Source organism: Globicephala melas, chromosome 5 (genome assembly GCF_963455315.2).
Source record: "Globicephala melas chromosome 5, mGloMel1.2, whole genome shotgun sequence".
NCBI lineage: Eukaryota > Metazoa > Chordata > Mammalia > Artiodactyla > Delphinidae > Globicephala > Globicephala melas.
In genome coordinates, this window is record NC_083318.1 from 64571509 (window position 1) to 64596211 (window position 24703).

The 24703-nt window shown below is 40.0% G+C and overlaps 1 protein-coding gene across 2 annotated transcripts in view; it reads right to left on the minus strand.

Moving 5' to 3' along the window:
• The window catches only part of RBM47 (RNA binding motif protein 47), a 162721-nt gene that overhangs the window by 57247 nt on the left and 80771 nt on the right, over window positions 1–24703 (minus strand). The gene's annotated exons all lie outside the window — the stretch shown is intronic.

Genomic DNA, 24703 nt, shown 5'->3' on the forward strand with positions numbered 1-24703 from the left:
GAGAAAAGAAGATTTCTTATTTGGAAGTAATAACAGCGTAGGCTGCCACACCTCAGTAGGAAATGTGTCTCGGCGCCTGGTAGCAAACACAGGTGAGGCTCATCCTGGTAGCACGTGCAGGTGAGGTCATGGATGGGTGGCAAGGAAGTACAAACTAATGGAAACACAACTCCAGGCTCTGAAGCTACTTTACATGGAGTTAGCACAGCATAGGCTCATCTGACCTAACAACATCAACAACAACAACAGGATAGCTAACCCTGACTGAGCATTCACCATGTACCAACTCTGGGCTGAGACTTCACGTGTTAGCTCATTTAATCCTCACAACAACACTATGAGGGAGTAACTAGCTTTATGCTGATTTTACAAATGTGGAAACTGATGCTTAGAGAACTTACATTAAGTTGCCCAAAGTCTCACAGCTACTAAATGACAGAGACAGAACTCACACCCAGGCAGCCAGACTCCAGAGCCCATGTTTTGACCCCAGAACTACAAGGCCACATGGACTCCATCACAATGAGAAGCCAGTATTTCATCAATTATTCTCTCTATACCCATCTCATGGATCCAGTTGCCTTGTTATTCTGCCCCCAAAGGAGAAGGTCTGAATGCACTGGCTGAGATTCAGCATTGGTCACTCACAAACTGTCTTGTGAGACAGATAATGAAGACAACAATGAAAATGCAATAAATAACCTAACCTTCCACTTTAAGAAACTAGAAAAAGAGCAAACTAAATCTGAAACAACATAAGGAAGGAATAAATAAGAATAAGGATTTGAATGGAAATAAAGGAAATGGAGAATAGAAAAATAATAAAGAAAATCAATGAAACTGAAAGTTTGTTCTTTGAAAAGATCAATATTGACAAACCTTTAGCTAGAATGACCATGAAAATAAGAGAAAACTCCACTTATTAAACTCAGGAATAAAAGAGGGACATCACTACTGACCTCACAGAAATAAAAAAGATATATCTATGACCTAGATGTATCAATGGACAAATTCCTAGAAAGACACTTCTACCAAAACAGACTCAAGAAGAAATAGAAAATCTGAATAGACTTATAGTAAGTAGAGTTTGAATTAGTAATAAAATTTTTTTTTCCATGAAGAAAAGCCCAGGAACAGATGGCTTTGCTAGTGAATTCTAACACCAAATGTTTAAAGTATGATTATCACCAATCCTTCACAAGCTCTTCCAAAAAATAGAAGAGGACGGAACATTTCTCAATTCAGTGAGGCCAGTGTTACCCTGCGACAAAATCCTGACAAAGACATCACAAGAAAACTACAAATCAATATCTCTTATGAATACATGCAAAAATCCTCAACACTAGCGAATTGAACACAACGTAAAAAGGATTATACACCATGATCAAGTGTGATTTATCCCAGGAATGCAAGGTTTTAACATAAGAAAATCAATCAATGCAATACACTACACCTTATTAATGAAGGACAAAAAACATACAATCATTTTAATAGACACCAAAAAAAATTTGACAAAATGCAACAACCTTTAATGATTAAAACACTCAACGTACTAGAAACCAAGGGAACTTCTTCAATCTTATAAAAAAGCATCTACAAAAGCCCACAGCTAACATGATACTTCATGGTAAAAGACTGAATGCTTTCCCCCTAAGATCTGTAACAAGACAAGGATGCCCACTCTTTGCCACATCTACTGAACACTGTACTGGAGATTTTAGCCAGGGCAATTAGGCAAGAAAAAGAAATAAAGGGCAATCCTATTGGAAAGGAAGATGTAAAACTACATATATTCACAGCTGACATGATCTTATATGCATAAAATCCTGAAGAATCCACTAAAACACTATTAGAGCTACTAAACAAGTCTAACAAGGTTGCAGGATACAAGACCAATATACAAAAATCAATTGTATTTCTACACAGTATCAATGAACAATCCCTAAACTGAAATTAACAAAATAGTTTCATTTAGAATAGCATTAAAAATAACAAAATAATATGAAAACATCAAAACGTTGTTGAAATAAATGAAAAGAGGATCTAAATAAAGAGAAAAACATCTCATGTTCATGGATCAAAGATGTAATATTGTTAATAGCAGTACTCCTCAAACTGATCTATGTATTCAACACAATTCTTATCAATATCCCAGCTAGCTTCTTTGAAGAAATTGATAAGCTGATCCTAAAATTCATACAAAAATTAAAGGGGCCCAGAAGCCAAAACAGTCTTGAAAAAGAAGACCAAAGTTGGAGGACTCACATTTCCCAATTTCAAAACTTACTATAAAGCTATGGTGATTAAGACAGTATAGTACTAGCATAAGGACAGACATATTGATCAATGGAATAGAACTGACCGTCCAGAAAACAAGCAAAAAACCTCAAACCATATGTCTACAGTGAATTGATTTTTGACAAGGGTGTTAAGTCCACTCAATGGGAAAAGAATAGTCTTTTTAAGAAATGATGTTAGGGACTTCCCTGGTGGGGCAGTGGTTAGGAATCTGCCTGCCAATGCAGGGGACATGGATTTGATCCCTGGTCTGGGAAGATCCCACATGCCATAGAGCAACTAAGCCTGTGCACCACAACTACTGAGCCTGCGCTCTAGAGCCTGTGCATCACAATGAAGAGTAGCCCCTGCTCGCCACAACTAGAGAAAGCCCGCGCGCAGCAACAAAGACCCAACACAACCAAAAATAAAATAAAATAAATAAATAAATAAATATATTTTTAAAAGAAATGATGCTAGAACAACTATCCAAATGCAAGAGAATGAAGTTGGACCCGTAACTCATACCACATACAAAAATTAAAGGACTTCCCTGGCGGTCCAGTGATTAAGCCTTCGTGCTTCCAAGGCAGGGGGCACAGGTTCGATTCCTGATTGGGGAACTAAGATCCTGCATGCTGCGTGGCATGGCCAAAAATAATAATAATAATAATAATAATAATAATAATAATAATAATAATAATAATAATAATAATAATGGGTCAATCACCCAAATCTAAGAGCTAAAACCGTAAAACTCTTAGAAGAAAAAATAGGTGTAAATTTTCATGACCTTAGATCAGGCAATGGCATTGTAGATATGACGCCAAAAGCACAAGCAACAAAAGAAAAAAAATCATTAAATTAGACTTAGCCAACTGAAATGTTTTTGTGCCTCAAAGGACATCATTAACAAAGTAAAACGTGGACTTCCCTGGTGGTACAGTGGTTAAGAATCTGCCTGGCAATGAAGGGGACATAGGTTCGAGCCCTGGTCCGGGAAGATCCCAAGTGCCACGGAGCAACTAAGCCTGTGCACCACAACTACTGCAGCCTGTGTGCCCTAGAGCCCGTGCTCCACAAGAGAGAAGCCACCGCAATGAGAAGCCTGCGCACCACAACGAAGAGTAGCCCCCGCTCACCACAACTAGAGAAAGCCCGTGCGCAGCAACAAAGACCAAACACAGCTTAAAAAAAAAAAAAAAAAAAAAAGTAAAAGGATAACCCACAAAATGGGAGAAAATATTCGCAAATTAGATGTCTAATAAGGGACCCGTGTCTAAAATATATAAAGAACTCCTACAACTCAATAATAAAAAGACAAATGACCCAAGTGAGAAGCAGGCAAAAGATCTGAATGGACTTTCTTCAAAGAAGATACACAAATGGCCAAAAAGCACATGGAAAATGCTCAATATAATTAGCCACCACAGAAATACAAATTAAAATTGTAATGAGATACCACTACACACCCACCAGAATGACTATAACCAAAAGGGCTGATCATAACAAGTGTTGGAAGGATGTGCAGACATTGGAAACTTCATACACTGCTGATGGGAATGTAAAATGGTACAGTCACTTTGGAAAACTGTCTGGCAGTTCATCAAAAGAATTACCATAACCTAGCAGTTCCACTTCTAAGTATATACCCAAGAGAAATGAATACTTATGACCACACAAAAATTAGTACATGAATGATCACAGCAGCATTATAATAGCCCAAAAGTAAAGTCAACTCAAATGTCTATCAACTGATGAATAAAGATAAATAAAATATGTCTATTCATACAATGCAAAACAACTACTCAGCAATAAAAAAGAATGAAGTATTGAGACATGGGTGAACCTTGAAAACATTAAGCTAAGTGAAAGGAGCCAGTCACAAAAGACCACATACTGTATCAATTCCATTTATATGAAATGTTCAGAATAGGCAAATCTATAGTCAGAAAGTAGATTAGTTTTGTATATGGCTGGACTAGGGGGTGGGAAGAAAAGGGAAGTGATTGGTAATGGGTACAGGGGATTTTTTTAGAGAGGTGATGAAAATGTTCTAAAATCGATTGTAATGATGGTTGAACTACTCTATAAATATACCAAAACCCATTGAATTGTATACTTTTTTTAAAAAAATTAATTTATTTATTACTTATTTTTGGCTGCATTAGGTCTTCGTTGCTGCGCGCAGCTTTCTCTAGTTGCGGTGAGCAGGGGCTACTCTTTGTTCTCGTGCGCAGGCTTCTCACTGAGGTGGCTTCTCTTGTTGCAGAGCTCAGGCTCTAGGCACGTGGACCTCAGTAGTTGTGGCTCGCAGGCTCAGTGGTTGAGGCGCACAGGCTTAGTTGCTCCGTGGCATGTGGGATCTTCCCGGACCAGGGCTCGAACCCATGTCCCCTGCATCGGCAGGCAGATTCTTAACCACTGTGCCACCAGGGAAGCCCCTAATTGTACACTTTACATAGGTGAACTATATCCCAAATAAAGATGTTATTTAAAAAAAAAAAAAAAAAGCCAAGCATGTGAGAGTGGAAGGATGGCAGATGCTACACTCACCACCCCCGCTTCACGAGGATCTATTTCAAAGGCTTCTCCTAAATCCTCCCATTCCAACCCTCATGTCCAAGAAATAACATGCAGACATGCAACTGTGGGAACTGTAATGTTAATGTTATGTATTTTCCCCTGCTTTCATCTCAAACTAGAACCATATAGGTAAAATCTCACCACACAGAATAACCCTACAGAGAAGGTTCCATTATGACAATGATTTTTTTATGTCCTGGTGGATGGCTTAGTGCTCCAGCTCTTTGTTATCCTCACAGTGAATAGCTTTTCAAGAAAATGCTTTCTCTGGTCCCTGCTCAGACTTTGTGACGCAGTCCCTGATGGTGTCTGTATATGCGAGCATGCGTGCGTGCGTGCGTGCGTGCGTGTGTGTGTTTGTGTATGGGCGCACGTGCACCGGGGACGGGAGTGCCGGGGCCAGAGCACTGCTAAACTGAGCAATGTATAATTAACCTCCATTCCCAGCCCCAGCAAACAATGACTCTCTTCATCGTTCCCTTATATTTCCCCTCCTCAGTCATCCTCATCACTCCAGCCAACCTTCGTTTCTAATAATCCAGAGTGGTTTAGCAGAAAGAAAACAAGACAGAGTCCGGTATACATGAGCTCAAAAACTAACCTTAGGGGCTTTCTTGGTGGCGCAGTGGTTGAGAATCTGCCTGCCAATGCAGGGGACACAGGTTTGAGCCTTGGTCTGGGAGGATCCCACATGCCGTAGAGCAACTAGACCCGTGAGCCACAGCTACTGAGCCTGCGCGTCTGGAGCCTGTGCTCTGCAACGATAGGCCGCGACAGTGAGAGGCCCGCGCACTACCATGAAGAGTGGCCCCGCTCTCTGCAACTAGAGAAAGCCCTCACACAGAAGCGAAGATCTAACACAGCCAAGAATAAATTAAAAAAACAAAAAAACAACTAACCTTATCACTTTCCACTTAGTAACCCTGGGCAAGCCTCAGATGTTAATTTGTAAAATAAAGATCACAAAATACCCAAATTGTTAAAAAATATTTCTAGAGTTCCCACTGTGAGCTGGGTACTGAGAATACACATCTGAATAAGACAGACTCTGTAGCTGAAAAACTCATAGTCTAGTAGGAGGCACAGAAATACAAACAAATAATTGTTACAGTGCAGTGTGATAAATGCCACAATAGATGGTATCATGAAGGAGGGAATGACTGATTCTCTTAACAGCTGAGAAAGAGGAAGAAGGATTTATGGTATGGCTGTGGGATTTCACTAAGACAGTGTGTCCACAGAACACTTGGCACACAGCAAGTGCCCAAAGAGTGTGAAGTTCTTCCACAAAGTGCCCTAGGAATGTACACGAAAAAAATTTTAAGTTTTGTCAAGAGAGATAAACTGGAAAGGGCGCTCACTGCTCTGGCCAGTTATTATCAAGGGTTAATTCAACTAAAGAAAGGTGGGCATCAGTGTTTTACTTCTTCCTGCTCATAAATATGATAACTAAAAACATATTAATTATAATAAATCTAAATTATAACAAATAAATGTGGATGTTCTGGGGTAATATTATGAATTTTAACATATAATTCTGACTTTGCCAAATTAGAACATCCAGTAAAATGATCCAAAAATTCTTGACTCTTCATTCAGTCATTCAATAGATATTTTTTCATTCCCTATTATGTGGTATCACGCAACAGAGATATAAAATTGAACTTACCACAAACTTCAAATGACTAGGAAAGAGAATACAAATCCTTAATAAACGTAATGCTGACAGAATAGCATGTTGTATTTATTCCCCCCCAAGGATTATTCAGGAGGTTTTCTTGCTCTTGAAACAAAGCAAGGAGATAATAATGTTCATAATACTGGTTCCTTCCCAATCAGATCTGTACTCTTATGCCAATTCTAGAACTAGATATTTGTAAATGGGCATCCCCTTGGTGGAAAAAAAGGAAATGATAAAGTTTCTCAATAGAGACAAGTCAAGTACTCAGTGTTCTCAGAGTAAAATCTTGCTGAAATGATAAAACCTCCAACAGTTATCGATAGGCTTAGCTACACAGATAAACAACCCTGAGAGGTGTAAATCCATGCTAGTAAATGGAAGTGCAAGGAAGGCGGTGTAATTCAACTTTGGAGTCTGAGGCATAAGATGTGGGAATCAACTAGGCACCTGTACTGAGGAAAGGGAGCTCAGGAGTACAGCAGACACCTACTTTCTCCTGCCCATCTACCCTCTCATGTCTCCTATCGACAGACCCCTCCATGTCCCAGGACTCAGGGACAGGTCCAGGTGTGGCACCATGCTGGTGAATCACAGTCCTTCTGGGGATGAGAAAGCTGTGGGGTTTTCCATAGGAATGAGAATTGTTAAAACAAAAAACCAACACAGGACAACAGAGAGATAGAGAAAAACAATCCTGATGACCTCTTTTGACTCCTTTGATTTAGTCATGTTCCACCCCTTGGAATTTCCAGCTAAGTAAATATATATGTATATATGTAATTTTATGTATAGAATTTAATTTGATATATTTGTTTGTTGATCGATTGCTTAAGCTATTTGGGATTGGATTTCTGTCACTTGCAACCGAATGAATCCTAAGTAGCAAAGGGTCTCACTACACCTCTCCTCCCTGGTATGTATTATCATGGGATGGGGTAACCAAGATCACACAGTAATCTCACCTAACCCCAATTCACTCTTCTCACTCATTCTTCCAGTTCCACAAATGTACTCTCCAGGTCTTATAAAAAGCTGTCATTTCCCCTCCTTAATTCCTTTAGTAAAATTTTACTCTATGCCTCTTTGCCCTTACTGAAAAGGGCATTTCCTCCTTTTTGGTGTAACAGAAGAGTGGTGCTAATATGACTTATCTTTTTTTTTTTTTTCTGCAGTACGTGGGCCTCTCACTGTTGTGGCTTCTCCCGTTGCGGAGCACAGGCTCCGGACGCACAGGCTCAGCGGCCGTGGGCCTAGCCGCTCCGTGGCACGTAGGATCTTCCTGGACCAGGGCACGAACCCGCATCCCCAGCATCGGCAGGCGGACTCTCAACCACTGCGCCACCAGGGAAGCCCCTGACTTATCTTTGAAGAGAAGTGCTGACGCTAAACAGAAAATTAACAAAGGACATTCCAAAAAAGAAGTCTCCTCCTAGAAATTCTGTTGTGAAAAGTGGTCAGGTCTCTCTCTCTCTGTAGAAAAAATTTATAGAAAATTATCATATTCCTGGAGATAGTTTTTTCTGCAATTACTACAGCCAAATGTCACTAAAGTGCAACCCCTTAAAGTGCCTGTTGATTCCATGTCTGCGCCTGCTGTCCTGAGCAGTGTTAACTGGGATCGCTCAAAGGAACAGAAACAGGCCTCTCACCTTCCGAGATGGCCCACACTCTGTCTTCGGAGTGTGTTGCTCCCATGGCCGCTCTCGCCTTTTGAGACGGACCGCACTCTGTAGAGTGTGTATCTCCCTCAGTAAATCTACTCCTTACCTATTTCACACACACACACAGAAGGAACAGAAACAATTGATCATCTTCCTATTTCCTTTTATTTTATCTGCCTTCTCCTGCCTCCCTCTTAGGAAAAAAGAAAAGAGAGGGCAGATAAGAATAAAGAACAAAACCTGTTGGGAGGTAAATTTTACAGCAAACTATGGAAAATCTGTAAGAGAAGTTTTGACCAGGGTTGAACCAGATCAGCACCTGTGTGGGTTAAGCAGGGGTTCACTCATAAACCTGTTTATCTATAGCGCAAAGCAAGGCTATCAGCAGAAACGATGGCTTCTAAACTGTCATTTGGTCTAAACTATTACACATCAGCCTCGGCTGAACAACCTTGGCCAGAGATCTTAAAAAAAAAAAAAAAAAACCTAGAATTTGTGGAGGGTCCTGGGCCTTGGTAGCTTTTAAAAGCTCCTTCTAGGGCTTCCCTGGTGGCGCAGTGGTTGAGAGTCCACCTGCCGATGCAGGGGACACGGGTTCGTGCCCCGGTCCGGGAAGATCCCACATGCCATGGAGCGGCTGGGCCCGTGAGCCATGGCCGCTGAGCCTGCGCGTCCGGAGCCTGTGCTCCGCAAAGGGAGAGGCCGCAACAGTGAGAGGCCCGCGTACCGCAAAAAAAAAAAGAATTAGCTTTAAAAACTGGTGAAAACTCAGAGAAACATAAATTCAAAAGAAGTTTCCTTCATTTTATATGATAAACTGTAAATGCTTATTGTTTTTTAAAATTTCTCTAATTCTAGAAAGAGACAAATGTCGAGCTGTTACCAGCCTACCTTCAAAACTCTATTGTCCATTTACAATTTGAACTTACTTTATTGAGCAAGCTGGTTTTACTTAGTCTGGTGAATACACAATTGATTTGGGTCACATATCATCAGTGAACTTTCTAGTAATACATATCCCAGGATACCAGTTACCTAAAATTGATGCTTCTTTAAATTCCTTTTCATGAAAAATGCTTAAATTACTGGTAAATCTAGAAATTCCTCTTAGGGATCCTTGGAAAGCAAAGTATAGTATAGCATTCTGTTAAAAACTGTTAAGTATGACAGTTGATATAATAGCTTCTACTTGCTGGGAAACATAAGGCGTGCACACACACACATACACACACACAGAGGTTTTCATTTCTAACACAACGTATAAATGTGACTGTGATTTGGTACCTTTACAAACTGGAGCAGATCTTACAGTTAGCTTCAGGTAAGTCTTATTCAGTTAGTTTACACCTCCCTGTGGTATTACCACCTCACGCCTCATGTTAATAATAGGTACTTAATAAATACCCGTTGAATGAATATATAAATGCGGGAGGGGACTGAAATGCAAAAATTAGGGAGAAAGGCTACCACAGACAGAAAAACAAAACTCCACACATTCATTCAAAAATAAATCAAAAAGGGTGAAATTTAAGATCTACAGCATATGGATCTTATACTCTACCAACAGGGCTTTTAGATTCCAAAATGTATCATTTATTTACATTTTCAGGTACATGGAAATACATACATGGAGAAGTTTTCCTACATCAGAAGTGTGACTTACTGTTTAGACTTTCTTTTCCTGAAGACACTATGAGGAAGCAGTTACTACTTCAGAATCACATCTTATTTAGTCATTCCTCCACTGTTCCCCAAGCAGAGTCTTTATACAGCAGACAGCATATTCTGCTTATATTACAACTGGTTGTAGACCTATCGGTCACCTTAGCTACATTACAGTGTTCTTGTTTTGCTTCTATTCATTAATTCATTCAATTCACTCATTCACCCATTGACTATATTGCGCTTTGCCCAAAAGGAGGTACACAATGAATCAGCAATATCACAGACACTTTACAGTCGGAGAACACCATTTGGCACTCCTACATTGTGAACAGCGTGAAGACCAAAAGATATGTCTTATTCCTAACTGTGCCCTCAAAGCTTAGCACATTATTTGAGAAATGGTTAATGACGTGAACCACACCTTAGAGATCATCTCGCTCAACCCCTCATTTCCTTTTGGTGACTGGATTATTTCTCAAGATGACAAAGTTACTAATTAGTGGTAGGGCTAGCACTAAAGGTCAGATTTCTTTTCTCCCAACCCAAAGTTCACGTAAAATTCACTTTATGATTGACTCCAGATCAATTCACAACTCAAGTGGCACTGTGATAGTTATTTTCCTGTAGCTCAAAAGCCCACTAGTGTCTTTACAACCACATCCCTTCAAAGCTCCAATTTATTGGCAAAACACTGCATTTTCATGGGAATGCTCTTCTTAATTAAACACTGTGAGTTTTTCCACTTAGGTGAAGTCCTTAACATCATAATAATGAAGATTAATAATAAATTATGGAACTTCCCTGGTGGTCCAGTGGTTAAGAATCCACCTTCCAATGCAGGGGACACGGGTTCCATCCCTGGTCAGGGAGCTAAGATCCCACATGCCACGGAGCAACTAAGCCCATGTGCCACAACTACTGAGCTCACGCCTCAACGAGAGAAAGAAAACCCTCACGCCACAACTAGAGGGAAGCCTGCACACCGCAACTAGAGAGAAACCCGAGCAGATCGCACAACGTAAGGAAAAAGATCCTTCATGCCTCAACAAAGATCCCATGTGCCACAACTAAGACCCGACGCAGCCAAGAAAAAAGGAAAATAAATAAATAAATATTTTTAAAAATTAATGAAGATTAATAATAAATTGTGGGACTTCTCTGGTTGGCCAGTGGTTAAGAATCTGCCTTCCAAAGCAGGGGACGCAGGTTCGATCCCTGGTCGGGGTACTAAGATCCCACATGCTGTGTGGCCAAAAAAAAAAAAGAATCTGCTGAGAATAGGAGAATGGATAAACAAACTGTGATATAGTCATACAACGGAATATTGCTCATTAAAATCAGATACATGCAATATCATGGCTCACTAGCTTATTAGCACAGATCATTAGCAGAAAACATGCTGAGTAAAAGGAGTCTTACACAGAAGAGTACATGCTGAGTAAACTCCATTTATATGAAATTCGAAAACAGGCAAAACTAATATGTGGTAGGAAAAATAACATCAGCGGTTGACTCTGGGAGATAGGGGTAGGGGCAGGGATTGACCTGGAGGGGGCACGAAGAGAACTTTCTGGAGTGATGGTAATGTCTTTATCATGACTGAGGTTTGGGTTACACCAGGGTATGCCTTTGTTAAATCTCAGTAAATATACACCTAAGATGAATGCATTTCATTTTATGCAAATTTTATCTAAAAAAACTATAAACAAATATTGAACTTTAGTTAATGAAGTATTTCAGGGTAAGTATCCCAAAGTTCAGCACTTTGTTTTTGAAGGCCATCAAAAAAATATAGAGAATATATGGATTGAGGAATGGATTAAGAGGTAGATAATGATAAAGCAAGTATAGCAAATGCTAATGGCAGAATTTAAGTTTTGGGTATGTGGGTGTTCATTGTAAGATCCAAATTTGCTGTATGTTTGAAATTATTATAATAAAATAATAAAATGGTAAAAAAAAGAGACTTAAGCATACTCTGGGGGCCTTGTTCAAAGCCTTAATGAAGAAACCAACTGTAAAAAGAAATTATTAAGACAACTAGAGCACATAATTTTTCAACTTATTTGAGTTTATTTACTTTGAAGTAAACAGTTAAAAAGAAAAAAAAAAAAAAGCCTGAGTTTGGCATGAGTATAACAAAAAGGGAAATTGACAAAAGATGGCAGTATAGGGCTTCCCTGGTGGTGCAGTGGTTGGGAGTCCGCTTGCCAATGCAGGGGACACGGGTTCGAGCCCTGGTCCTGGAAGATCCCACATGCCACGGAGCAACTAAGCCCGTGCACCACAACTACTGAACCCACGAGCCACAACTACTGAAGCCTGTGTGCCTGGAGCCTGTGCTCTGCAAAAAGGGAAGCCACCTCAATGAGAAGCCACGCACCACAACGAAGAGTAGCCCCTGCTCGCCGCAACTAGAGAAAGCCCGTGCACAGCAATGAAGACCCAACGTAGCCAAAAATAAACAAATAAAATAAATAAATTTAAAAAAAAAACTTTAAAAAAATAAAATTAAAGTGAATCTAAGTTCGATTTGTTACTAGAATTTTTTAAATTCTTATGACTCCTTTGAATGAATTAGAAACACCCAAGTCATAACTGCAGGTCTTAGAATTACTGGGTTAGTCATATTAAATAAAGATAGCATTGTCATTCATTCATTCATTCAGTGAATGTCTCTTTTGCAAACTCCATAGTAATATAATTATAACTATGAAGAAACACTGTATATAAAGAATTCCTAAAACACCTTTAGGAAAAACCCACAGCCAGGCCCAAACAATTCCAACATGTAAGGTGTGGCATTTAAAAAATACAACCAGTAAGACTCTGCACTTCCACTGTACGGGGCGTGAGTTCAATCCCTGGTCGGGGAACTAAGATCCTGCATGCTGCATGGCTCAGCCAAACAAAAATAAATAAATAAATATATAAAAAACCAATAACATTTTCATCTACTTGATCCTAAACAACTCAACTTAATTTTGTATTTAATGAACTGATCTGAGGTCCAAACAGACTGGTTATGTAGGTATAAGCCTTACTGAAATAACCACACAACACATGGGCTTCTGAATTTACCAAACAGATGAATTAGAAGGTGATTTAGGTCATGTAACAAAATAAGTTTTTTCTTTACAAAATGATCTACCCCAGTACTCTCTTTTGCTTCCTCAACACATTGAAAACTCGACTGGTTTGCTAGATTTCCCTTTAACCACAACTTTTTAGTAATAAATCCATTACAGAAAACATAGACTATGGGCCTGTGATCTACTCTTTGGTCTATGTCATGTCTCTTATTCAGTTTTCACTTGCTGATGAATTTCAAGTTCTAAGTTTTTGAAGAAACGTCTGCAAGGGGAATAGGTACTTAAACTGGGCTCTGGAACAATTATGTTCTTCATTGAATTCCACAATGTCAAAAAAATAGTAGGAATAAAACAAAAGCTCCAGGTGACTGAAGGTTTAATTTGGAGTCCACATGTGCACAGGGGATCAGATGATGGTTTCATTTATGATGAAGAGTAAAATAAAAACAGGGAAATACTCCTGGTCTTAATTTGAGCATAATCAAAACTTGAACTTGACCGTTGCAACCTAAGGCCATACATATCTCATATAACATGAAGATAAAAGTTACAGTGAAGGTTGTATGGCAAAGATGTGGAAAACAGAAATAAGGGTGGCATATAAAACAAATCCAGGAGTTCTGTTGCTTATGGTTCTAATCTCAGAGGGTAGAGGGATGCACGGCCTTTACTTCATACTCTCAGATCCTGAACAGGTTATCTTGATCAGTGCTGTCCAACGGAATTTTCTGTGATGAGGGAAACATTCTATATCTGCACTGTCTAATACAGTGGCTACCAAGCAAGTGCTATTAAGCATTTGAAATGTATTGGTACAAACAAGGACCTAATTTATTTATATTTAATTAATTAAACTTAAATAGTTGCATTGCATGTGGTTATTAGCTACTGTATTGGACACACAGGTCTAGATTCATAGGGTGGCCCCCAGACACAAGAATAAGAGATTTGGGGCAGATTAGTAAGTCTTAGAAATGTTGTTATCCAGTCTGGTAGAGGGCAAGGAGCTAATCAACGCCCTTTCCATGCAAGTGGTGAGTAGAAGGCACCAATATCATTTAATGCACTTTGAATATTTGAGGTCATCTTTTTCAAGATTCAATAAAGGTTCAGATGAGAGTCAAATGAAGCTCAGTAGCTCAAGTGATGTTACTTTAGTCTTTTAGTTCTTCGTTTCCAGAGGCAGAATTCCCTTCCTGACACCAATATTAAGTAACCACAAAACCACTTCCACCAATTACACACACACCTCCACCACAAGCCCCAGCACACACACATATTCTTTCCTCCATCTCCTGCTTCCCCCAGCTCAATCTCCCATCCAGGCAGTCTTAAGCATTAACACAGTCTGCGGCAAAACCCCCTAATTCTGGCCTGTCAGCTCACCAGAATGAACACACACGAAGGTCAAGTTTGGGCATTTTTAGCTGTTTTGGGTATGTCTGAAGCAGGTCTGCCTGCCTGCCTTCTAGGGTGGGTCTGCCGAATTGGACAAATCGCCTGTTGTATTGTAATCATGTTGACGTTATTTCCCAGAGGATATTTGTTTGATTGGTCCTTGTTACTCTGTTCAGAAAAGAGTACAGAACTTCATTCAATGAATGAGCCTGGTCTGAATTGAGAAGTCAAGTATGAATGAGGATGTGGACAGGACTCTCCAAGTGTTGTTGAGAAATAAATGCCCTGGCTTAGTGCATGTTTTTCCCATCTCTCTGATGGGGGGCGAGGCGGAGGAGGAGAGGCGGGGAGAGAGATTAATGACTGTGTGAACCAGTCACTGTTCAATGATATAGAACTTGAAAACAGTTGAATTTGTTAAGCCTGAACAGACGTAGGGCAGTGTTGCGTCACAGGCTCAGAACTGGTGACTAAAATCTGACCTTTATATCTTCCCTCTTCTTTCACTCCCTGTCTTTGAAACAAGAACTACAAAGACTTGAAATCAGAACCTAAAGCTGAGAGAGAAGAACAAATGCAATAGAAGTATGATGAGTCTGCATTGGGCAGAGGAATCCTCCTTACAACGTGGTCTCAAGGTAGAGGGAGGCTACATAGAGGTGAGGTCTGCAGAGGTTCTGGTGGCTGCTTATGGCCAGCAGTGGGTGACAGGAATTGGAAGGAGAAGGTTTCCTCCAGATCACGGAAGAAGATCATTCATGAAAGGTGAACTGCATACTCGCATTTTCGGGAGGAGGCAGTGGAGGAGAGCTGTGGGCACAAGTAACACCAGTCCTGGGCATTCTGAAAAGACTCAGAGGGTGCAAGCGTTCTTACTAGCAGCATACAGTTGGAAGGTCAAAAAGCTTCTTCCCATGGTCACTGCTTTCTGCTCCCGTCACCTTGGACAGTGTTTACTCTCTTTATCTTGTGGCTCGGGCAGCAGGAGACTCTGAATTTCAGTGATCTTTAGAAGTAACATTTTCATATGCTTTTTCTGATTATACAAAAAAAATCAGTGTTCACCATGGAAAACAGAAACATCACACACGCGCGTGCACGCACACGTGCGCGCGCGCGCACACACACACACACACACTGGGGTAGATGATTTCTTATTAAAGGCCACAAGGAAGAAAGAAGATAGGATATGGAAATATGGATAATTAAATATAAAATTGTAAACCCTCTCTCTCATCATGGGTGGGAATTTGGGTGTTTGATTCTTCAGTGGTGTTCCTCTACATTCTTCTACATTATTTCTTTCAAACAGAATCCCATCCATGGGATTACTGGATTGAGCATTTCTAAGGTTCTTGATATATATTGCCAAACTGTTTTCCCTACTAGGTCATACCAATATGCGTGGCCACCAGACATATATAAGGAAGTTGGCTTTCATGGCAGGAAAATGGTACCTCACTGTTGTTTTAATTTGCAGTTTATTTGCAAAACTGACTTTCTTCCTTGTGTTATCACCAGTATTTCTCTTTTGTGAATTAGACTGTTCCTTTCGACTTTTTTCTGTTGTTTAACTTCTCAGATTCCATGATAAGACCTTGTGAATAGAATACTGAATTTATAAAATACTGAATGACTTCTTTGTGTCGAAAATCCTTCCATCAAAAATTATCACTATTAACTTAATTTGTTCACATTCCACTCAAATTTCTTATTTTGGTCACCACTTTTACGTGGCCCAGAAATAGGCCATTTGTGAAATATCTGTATGCGGCAGGTTTTTTTACCAAAGAAGTGCTTAGGGAGGGCAAAGGACAGTCAACTTCTGAAGGCAAATTATAAAAATGAAAAAGGCTGTTTGTTGTTTTTTTTACTTTTAAGAATAAGAAGATGCCTTAATTCTTTTTTTTTTTAACATCTTTATTGGAGTATAATTGCTTTACAATGGTGTGTTACTTTCTGCTTTATTCCTTAATTTTTCTTATGGCAAAGACAAAGAAGGGTTGGACTAAACTTCATAGGCCAGAATCTTCTGATATTTAATTTTTTTCTATAGAATAACAGTACAATATCCAAATCAGTGTCACTTCCTAGAATTAAAAGCAAAACAAAACTTTTACTGCGCAAACAGCAGAATGTTCCTGAGAGGCATACAACGTGACAGTACACAGATGAGATAGCAGCCAGAAGCATGGAGAAATTTCTCTAAGTCACAGATGAGCTGGAAGAAGGCCCAGGCATAAATCAATTCCTTGATTCCTGGTCAGTGTTCTTTCTATAGCACCCCAACTCCTCAGAGGCTGACATCTTCTACAAAATATTTCATTTAAAAATTCCAATGAAAACAGCTATCCTATTATGTAGCAAGTAAAGCCCTTATCATTTTATGAATGGGATTATATTCAATCATTTGTGATATGTGCAGATGCCCTGTTTAACACCCTCATTATATGATCTTACTCTCTCTGACATATCTATTCAAACATGCCTATGAACTACGCTATTTGTTATTAAAAAGTGAAAGAGTGGGCATTTCTTACAGCTTTACAATAAGAAGCCATTTAATTAGAGGAGTAGAATAAAAGCCTTTGTTTTGTTTCTACTCAAAGTTTGCATTTGCAATTGACACAGAGATCGCGCTGACTTCAACAATGGGGAATTTAAATGCTGAGGTTTCACAATGCTTAAGGGGAAAGAAAGTCTATGTGACAATGTTCAATCCACTGAATTCACTATTAAGTAAGAGTCCAGTTCCATTCACATGTGCCAACTTCCTTCCAGGAAATCCTGTTTGAGAGGAAGGCAAACTAAGATCACCCACGATGTGCCAGATACTTTCATACACTGCATGTTATCTCAATTAATCCTAACAGTAACTGCCAGAAGGTTGGTAAATTTGCCGAAAAAGTAAAAGTGCCGTACAGAGAAAGACACTGTACTGGGAAGGGCAGAACGCTCAGCTGCTGGCTGGCTCTGGTTTTATCACACAGGACAAGACCAATATGTAGTCAACCTCATGACGGTGTTTTTTTGTACCCAACTGGCATCCAAGGTATCTTTCTGGCTGACTCAGTTTTTTGAGACCATCCTATCTGCAGCCACACTATAGTTGTCTTGGATGCTGGAAACCACTTGATTCCACTTCCAGACATGACTGTTTGGTGAAGGAAAACAATAACTCTGATGGAGAGAAATAAGCAGCGGCTTTGAACACTTCTCTCCAATTTTCCATCATGGAACTGTTTTTTAGAACACAACAATCTTGAGAGTTAGAGAGATCTTGAGAATCACCTGGACCAATCACCTTTTCAAAGAGCTACCCTTTCTTCCAGCATCCCCATCAGGGGTCCCCCAGTCTCACTGATGAAGACAGGACCCTCTGCACTCAACACTTGACCACATGCAACCAAATCTAGTCTTCCTATGGCTCCAAGAGTTAAAAAAAAATTTTTTTTTAACTGAATACAACCCAGTACATGTCTTTGTTAAGTTCTAAAGAAAATGCCCATTTGTCAGGAAGATGTGTTGAGGTGAGTTAAGGCTTGTCAACAATTTGTTTTAGGGCTCCTGCACTTGTCTCAGTTGTAATTGAGAAGATAATGGAAAGACACTATTTACTGATGAGAGGCAGGATGGCGTGGGGAAACTGAATGGGCTTCGGGGTCAAACTAATCTGAGTGTGAAGGCAGGTTCCAGCATTTACTAAGTGATGTGGCTTTATTCAAGGCTCTTGAGCTCTCAGTGACTCAGTTCCCCCAATTGTAAAGGGGGTTAATGATTCCTAGCTTGCAGGATTGTTTCAAGAATTGGGGATAATATACATATAGTAGCCAGTGCAATGCCTGACACATAGTAAGTGCACAGTCAAATGGTAGGATTTGAGAAGCCATCACAGACCAAAGACGGTTTTGAAGGAGAGCTATTTTTAATGGCTGATGCAGTTCACCAAACACTGCTTGGGTGGCTATGTGGGCAGTGGGAAGAGGTGGCAACATGGAGGCCGAAAGTCTGGATGTCACCTCTCTCCCTAACAAGGCGTGACCTTAGGTTCTCTGTTTCAGCTTTCTCATATACAAAACGGGTATATGTTACATCTCAGAATTTTTTTAAAAAGATAACTATAAAAATTTGGGAAAGTATTTTTTAAAGTATACAAATACAAGATATTGTTCCTGTGGTGGTTCAGAAAATTAAAAAGAATCAAATCAAATCTTCAATGACTGCTTTCAAGCATCCCATATGAATGGGGATTTCTACTAACTGAGAAAATAATGATACCTTTGAAGCAAAGAATCTGGGCATCTCTTGCTTTTTCTAAAAGTGACTTAAAACAATTGATTGCGACACTCAGGGTATTCTCTTGTCTTCCTCTGGGCATAGGGGGACGCTTATCTGTGGTCTCACTGAAATGATGACCCGATCACACTGATCTGCCTTACAATATTAATGCAAAATTAAAAACATAACCTCTTTTATTCCCAACTAGAAAAAAAAAAATCTAAAGGGTATATGCTCCCTTTTGTTAGTCTAACTGAAGGACATTCTAAGCAAGTTTCTGATAAAGTTTGAAGCAGGAATGGAACATTTGTGAATGCTTATACTTGTAGGATGGAAAATCAAGAAAGGTAGTAAGGAAAAGGAAATTTAGAAATTTTGTTCATTTCCAAGATGATCAGATGAGTCAGAGAATTCAACATGTAGACCCTTCTGGGAGTTAGGATTTAAAACACTTCAAACCCCACATTGAAAGATGTGACTTTTGCCTCCCAGGAAATTTCTCAGCAATTCTGACTTGAAATTCACCCATCCTTTCTTATGGTGATTGAACATTTCTTTATGCATTGATATTGAAACCTGATCTTAAGGAGTTCCCTGGTGGTCTACTGGCTAGGATTTGGTGCTTTCACTGCCATGGCCAGGGTGTGGCACAGCCAAAATTTAAAAAAAAAAAAAAACCTCAACAGTTGCTAATTAGATTTTAGATTATACCACGCGCAACTCAAAAAAAATTCATAAGCCACAAAAATTTATTCATAAAGAAAAGTTTGCTTGTTTTCAAAACAAAACAAACTTTGAAGGGAAAGATAGAAAAAATGACCTAAGAAAAGTCAGGTCAATGGCCAGCTTTCCAGCAGGAGGCACACAGGTCTGCACTGCTGTATAAAAGCTGAGTCTTTGTTAATGAGGTAGCACAGCCTCAGCAGTCACCTGGCACAGTCTCTGCCAGGACAGGTTTGCTCTCTACTGTAACTAACCACTTGCGTGTTAGTTCAGACCAACTGTGAAGTCACGAAACTTTTCTCAGGCTCAGTTTCCTCATCTGCAAACCGTGGGAGTCGCCTCCTAGGGTGCTGGTTTCACTTAAACAAACAGCCTGTGCAGAGTACTTAGCAAATCCACTCCCAGAAAGACTTCTCTCCTTCCGTCCTTTCAGGTGATAACATTTCCAACCCACCTTTTATAAGATCATTTAATTTGAAAGGGCTGGCACACACAGGGAATAACTTGCAGCTCATAGAGTCATGTTTTTAATCCCCCCCACCACAAAATTTATTAAATTGTGGTGTATTCTTACAAAGAGATACTATGCAGCAATGAAGGAATATATAGCTACATAAAGTAATGTTGAGTGAAAGAAGCCGGGTACAAAAGAGCACATACATATGATTCCACTTTTATGAAGTTCAAGATCAGCTAATGTATGGTGATAGAAGTTAGAATAATGGTTACCTGGAGCAGGGTGGGTGACAGAGAGGAGAGGCACAAGGGAGCCTTCTGGGACACTGAAAATGTTTTGTACCTTGAACTAAGACTGGTGGTTACACAAGTGTATGTAAAAATTCAAGCCGTACACTTAAGAGTTGTTCATTTTACTGCCTTTATGTTATACTTGAATAAATAATATTTGAAATAATATTTTCTAAAGCACTTACTTGACTTAATTTCATTACATGGAAGTTTTTCTCTCATGCATTCTTCTAGGCTCTTTTTGTATAAGTGATAAATATATTCACTGGTACCTCATAATTATAGGAATAAAATATTACTCATATATTAAATTTTCCAAATAACTGAATGTATCCATTTAAGTAAGAAAACTATTACTTTCTTGGATGAAAATCTTTATAAAATGATTTGTAGTCCTAACATCTTAAACGCTACTGAGCACATTCTTGTAGGTGAACCAAGGCTATGCTTAGAAACTTATATGGTTGAGCTGAGCTGAGAGGAAATGATGGCTTCAGGGGCCATTGCTTCTAAACTGGGTGACAGTAATTTTTGCCCCTTCCCTGTTATCAGGGGCTATTTTTCATTGTTACATGCCTGCCGCTAACCTTCCTGGTTCTTACCATTTGCTTTCTTTCACTCATTTATTCATGTATCTGGTACCTGTCTTTAGAATGCCCAGAATGTGCTAAGCACTGGAGATATAGTGGTGAATAAGACACTTGCAATCCATAATGTAAGGGGGACTTATTTTTTGGCAGAAGAGGCAAGTATTGATATAAAACAAGGGTGATGACTATCTTAAAGGGGCAGGGGTATAGGACCTAATTTAGGGGGTCTGGGAAGGCCACCTTGAGGAAGGGACATTTGAGAACTGAGAGATAAGAACCTAGCCTAGAATGAGACCTCAGTAAGTACTTGTTCAATGAGTGAATGATCATTAGCCAACAAAGAAGAGTTCTGATTTATTGTGCACTGAGAAAACAGGAATTCTACTGAAAGATGTCTAAACCAAGAGCCAATGGCACAGAGTGAGGCCTGGATGGACATAATGGCGTTAATTTTTTGACTACTGTGAAGACTGTTTTTTGCCTTAACTCAAGACCTTGAGTTACTAGACCAGTGAAGGATTTTTAACCGTTGCTTGATTAACCTATACAAATTCAGTTTTTACCAAAACAAAACCAGCCCAAAGTAGCCCTGGGTCTTTATGATGATTCCTCTAGTTTGCCTGATCCCAAGTTCCCATGAATGTGACCTTCCTGGCACGGGCACCCAAAAAGGTGGTGTCACCCACCCATACCTTCTGGTTACAGCTCTGTCCAAGCAAGCCAAAACAACCATGACTCCTTGGGCATTACCGCATGTTGCAAACCACCGCCTAATTTGGGGCCTATTATTGTCCCTGGAGATTTCACCTTTATGACATATTATAAACCAAGAACTTGCAGTCTAAAGGACAGAAGGAACAGATGACAACAATCTTTGCAGAGAGACTTTACTCAAATATACGCCTTATAAAGCCAGCCTGATATAGAAGCATTATTAACATATCACATGGAATAGCAGCAAAGTTTAAAATGCCAGAGATAGGGGCCAATGTACGCAGGGTTTAATTTGACATCTGAGTTGATCAATTAACAAACTACCATGTAACTGCAAAAACTCCTAATGAGAGGGCTTCCCTGGTGGCGCAGTGGTTGAGAGTCCGCCTGCCGATGCAGGGGACACGGGTTCGTGCCCTGGTCCCGGAAGATCCCACATGGCGCGGAGCGGCTGGGCCTGTGAGCCGTGGCCGCTGAGCCTGCGCATCCGGAGCCTGTGCCCCGCAACGGGAGAGGCCACAACACTGAGAGGCCCCACGTGCCACACACACACACACACACACACACACACAAAACCTCCTATGAGAGATGTAAATATAGCCTTTGCTGACCTTCGTTTCTTACAATTCCATACAGATCTTTGGGACTTCTAATTTTAAAAAGCCAAACAAAGGAACTGCACCGAATAGGAATTTCCCAGTGAAATAAAGGGAAGCAGGGAATGACAAGTATCTAAAGGTGATTTATTTTTAGAATTTTTTTCCAGTCTTTCTGTTCCTCTGACAAAATTTCAAATGTAAAACTGTATCAATCTACTTCAGAGACAGTGGAATTAACACATGACTTCCTTCACCGGTCAGGGTCTATTTTGGATTTATGAGGTATCATTGAAGGTCAAAAGTTTGACAGACTCTTAAGCAATCTAGATGCATCTATAGGACAGACAAGTAGAGAGCAAGTATTCTTAGCCCTGTTTTGAAATTTTAGAAGAGGTAAGAACAATATTGATCTGATTGTGGCAAGTTACATAAACTTCCAGTAGTCAGGGTAGTGAAATGACTCAATGCTAAATTCAATTTTCTTAAATTCATATAAAAATAATTAAATCTGCTCTCCCTCAAGTGAACTGGATGTCTTTGGCCCTCCACAGTTGTTAGATTTAGTCCCATTTGCCTAAGTACACAAAGCCACAGGGACATTTTTCCCATGAAGGAAGTTTCCTCTCATTTTGAAACAATCATTTATTCCAGCCATTTTGCAATGACTGGGAACTTGTCAGAAGACTCTCAGCTTCTTACTGCCAGAGTCACTGGGCAAAAGAATACCCAAATCACATTCTTTCATAAATCAATATGCTTGCAGTCTAATCTTAACTTTAGTTCCCTCTTCATGCTGAGGTTTCCCACCATAAGATAAACACACTAAAGATTCCACCGCAAAGACTATACTGCAACTTCTTTCCCCAGAAACTGGCCATTACAGAAATCTTTTGCAGCTATTCTTTTTCTAGATTTTCCTATCTCCTGTTTGGGTTTTAGCCACTAATAACACAGTTCCAAGTATCTGTGTCCAGGATATCATTATTACACTTGACCAAATGGAAACATTTGATTATGGCTCTAGTTTTATCATGTACGCTTGTATTTTCTACAAAAGAAAAAAAAATAAGCTAGAATAGAAATACTTAGTATTCTCAAGAAATACGGTCATTAGTTTCTCCAAAACTATGTATGACCAGTATATAAAGTTACTCCTAGCAACTGCGTTCTAAAAACAAAAGTTGAGGATAAGAAGCAGTCTTTCAAGCTGACCTTTAATCGGGGTAGGGGATGGGGGAGGAAAGAAAGTTTAAGAGTATTTTCAAGCAACCAGAACCACCATTTAGCGAAAGCTTTTCATGGAATGAGTCACGGGGTATAATGAAGCGCAAATCACAAGGTTACACGTCGTCTCCTAGAAACGCCGCACCTGGTTCCAAATTCTTTGCTAGAGCAAATGCTAAGTTCTGATTCAGGCCCCTGGAAAACCTCAAGCACAGGCAGATTTCACCTCCTTCTCCATGACACACACCTCCCCCTAGTAAAACTGAAAACAACGTTTGACTGAAACTGAAGATTACAATTAGCCGGGGACTCCAGGCCACGGAAAAATAAGAGTTTGCAAAGCAATCACTTGGCCCCCTTCATCCCCTCACCATTCCCGCCCCTTCAGCAGAAGGGAAGCCGAATCGGTACGCAATCTGAAATTCTAAACATGTATAAATTCTAAACTATGAAACAAGTACCTGCCAAACACCTGGAGCGCTCTTTCCCCGGCTGGCTCTCTCCTCCCACACGCTCTGGCAACGGAATGCCCTTCAAAACCATGGCTCAGTGCTTTTGGTAAATGTTTTACGAGACACTAAACAGCCTTGAGTCCCACCCTCAGAGCAAACACCATTGAGAGAACACAATATAATGGTCGCAGAGATATCGTGTGATGTGCAATGATGCAAATGAACAGGCGGGCTCTATTTCCACACTTCCCTTTAAGGGGAAAAAAATCCCAGACTTGCAAGGGGTGGGATGGAGGGTGGCTAGAGGAAGGGCTCGCAGAAATAAACCTTAATACTAGAAGCATTCGAGTTTTGTGTGGTGTTCTGTTTTGGTTAAAGCGGCATTATGATAAGCTCATTGTTCTAATCCCCAAGCAAGTCTTGGCTTTCTAAATGAAAAAGTGTTAAAGGCAAGAGTTAACAGAGGGTAGAGTCCCCCCACCCCACCCCGTGAATCCGTAGACACGGCGCAACTACACATGTACCGTAGATTTCTATTTTTCAGAGGAAATCCGACTCCAAAAAAGCTTTTCATAAACCATCTTCCACCAAACACAAAATGTACTCCCCATTTTCCATATCCCTCAAGTAATTCACAGTTAAAAACCAACTCTGCTCCAAACCAGAAGTTTTGCATTCCATTCGAGTTAACAATTACAACTGGAGGATAACAGAAACTTGCTGGCACTGAATTATTAGCATACCCAGAATGTCAGGTGCCTCTTGGTACCACCAGGGTTAACAAGATAAAAAGAGAGGGTGTCCAGGGATCGTCGGCCTGGCTTTACAGAAACTACATATGGACATGGCTGGAGTCTGGAGCTCAAGTGGGCCGCTTGCACCTACCTGCTCTTGGAACTGAGAAATGAGAAAACAGAATTATCGAGTGACTGTCAAGCCTACTCTATGAAAAGAGACCAAGGCTGTAGAGAGGAGAAGAAAGAAGTGACTTTGGCTTTGGAATCTCACACACAGCC